The following is a 2,519-nucleotide window of genomic DNA, read 5'->3' as shown; positions in this document are numbered from 1 at the left end:
ATTTTATCTAATCTTTAAAAGCATGAAAATCTCTTTTTAATTAAAAATATTATGAATTCCTCCCATGGTGGCTATTGTACTTCTGACACAATACATAACAAAAAGCTACTCTGCATTCCATGTTACTTTTAAACAAGTTTCTCTTTTATTAATCACAGCAGCATGCAAATTAAAAATCATATTGCAAATCTCTGCAGCATATGGTACTTAACTTATTTAGCTATAGGTAATGATTGAGGTAAATATAGATTCTAAGGTACCTTGTAATAACCTTGTATGCCAAAATTTGCCACTCTTCCATTATGCTTTTTGCAGCTCTTTAAGAGATTATTTTTGAAAAATTATCACTGTTGAAATGTCACTCTAGGTCTGTGGCCATGCTACCCTGAACAAGCCTGATCCCATCTGATCTCGGAAGCTAAGCAGGGTCAGGCCTGGTTAGTACTGGGATGGGAGACCACCTAGGAAGATCAGGTGCTGTAGGCATAATAAAATAAAATAAAATAAATAAAATAAAATAAGGGATTGTAAACTGACAAGGTCTTTGCAATCTGTGAGGTCAACCAAGCGTTGCCTTGTCTAAAAAAGATAAAGAATAAAAATAAAATAAAAATAAATGTCACTCTAGAAAAATTCAGCTTGGTTTGGCAAAAATCTTAATGCTCAGAAATAGAGGAATATAAGTTACAATATGTCTATGAAATTATTTTCATGGACACAAAAATATATTAAAATTTTGTAAAAACAAAGAATTTTATTTTCATATTTTCCCGTAAGAATTGCATATATACAACTATGAACACAGATACACACAAAAATATGCATACAGAAAATCATGAGCAAAAATAAAGTGTTACATTTCCTTCATATTAGAGTATGGGTAATTTGTTTTTTAATCTATATTTTTAATGTTTCATAATTATTACATGTTATGATTTTACTGGGAAAAAGTAATATACTTAATTTCTTAAAGGTCAGAGATTTTCCGTAAATGTTATTTGCTCTATGGCAATACCAATCATCAATAATCATTGTTGCCGAAATAATTCATTTAGCCTTACTTGCAGTTAAAGAAAACGTACTCACTAAATACACTGCCTTAGCTACAAAGTTATACCTTAAATACAATATGTCAAGCACCAGGCCTTTTAATTCTTATATTTTATGATTTTGTGAACAAGCCTGTGTTCCACCTAGCCATAAACTTGACAACTTTAAGGCTTTGATCAAATCCCCTCTTGGCTTTCATGTTTCTAGCCTAAAGCATCCTAATTTCTTGAATCGATGTTCATATAGAAACCCCTTGATCATTTTTACTTATTGTTCTCTGGGAGTCTTCCAGCTCTATTTTGTCTGAGGAGCAGTGACCTGGAGAATATATAGTATTTCAGTTCTTACACAATTATAGGATGATGTTTTCTGATTCATTTCCATTTTTCTTCATGAGGCAGGCCATTGGGTTGGTGCCTTGGGGAGTCAGACTGCAATCATTTTTAGGTCACTTTCTTGGGGCATAACTAAAACCTTGAAGCCATCAGTTCTACATTTTTTTTTTTTTTAAAGATCTCTTATCTATATATACACATTTAGATTTATCCATCAGTTTGTCTACATTTACATAATCTGAGAATCTACCCTTAAATTGATTTCCATGAGTCTGATGTCTTATAGTTGAAATAGCTTGATATCAGCTTCAATTGGAGGTTGTATCACTCAGACAATTTACTAAAATATTAACAATAACAAAACCAAAAAAAGTAATCTCTAGAGGATCTCCCTATAATCATCTTCCAGTTAGAAGATGCCCTTTGTTACTTCTCTCTAAGTTCTTAGTCCACAATAAAAACATTTTCTCTAATGTCATGGTAACTACTGAGTCATTTTGTCTTTTATCTAATAGTTTATTTTTACCATGTGTATTGAAGTAATGTGACCATGTATTGCAGATTCTAACAAATTGTCATGCATCTTAGCGAAAGACATTTTTCACCCTCTCCTACTAAAAGCACTGAAATCCAATGGACTTCAACTGAAAGATTTTTATTTGTGCCTTACAGTTGATTACTACAAAGCCTTTGTACTTATAACTCAGTATGTTCTGAATCTCAGGGTGTGCTCAGGGAGTGAAAGAGGCAGGAAGCGTTAGTGTCTCTTTTTATAAGGGCACCACCTCTATGACCTCATTCGACCTTTATCACCTCCTTACAGGCCCTATCTCCAAATACAGTCACATTAGGGATTAGCACTTCAACATGTGAATAGGTGTGTGGGGGGAAGGGGGATACAAACATTCAGTCCATAATGTATATAATAACTTTATTCAAAATAATCGAAAACTAGAAACAACTTAAATATCATTAACTGGTGAATGAACAAATTGTGATGTATTTATATAATGGAATACTAGTTGGCAATAATAAGAATTACTGATATGTGCAAAAACACGGAGGAATCTCAGCAAAGAAGCCAGATCCAAAAGGTGAGATTCTAGGTGGTTTTATTTATATGACATTCTGGAA

The 2,519-nt window shown here is 32.8% G+C and overlaps 1 non-coding gene across 1 annotated transcript; it reads left to right on the top strand.

Annotated features, from left to right (window-relative positions):
- The first annotated feature begins 367 nt into the window (after window positions 1–367).
- On the top strand, window positions 368–486 carry LOC118608922. Its single transcript, XR_004953222.1, has one exon. It is a non-coding gene; the product is annotated as a 5S ribosomal RNA (ribosomal RNA).
- Window positions 487–2,519: the final 2,033 nt, after the last annotated feature.

The sequence above is a fragment of the Rousettus aegyptiacus genome, unplaced genomic scaffold, assembly GCF_014176215.1.
Source record: "Rousettus aegyptiacus isolate mRouAeg1 unplaced genomic scaffold, mRouAeg1.p scaffold_m13_p_10, whole genome shotgun sequence".
Lineage (NCBI taxonomy): Eukaryota > Metazoa > Chordata > Mammalia > Chiroptera > Pteropodidae > Rousettus > Rousettus aegyptiacus.
This window is presented reverse-complemented; position numbering and strand designations above follow the sequence as displayed.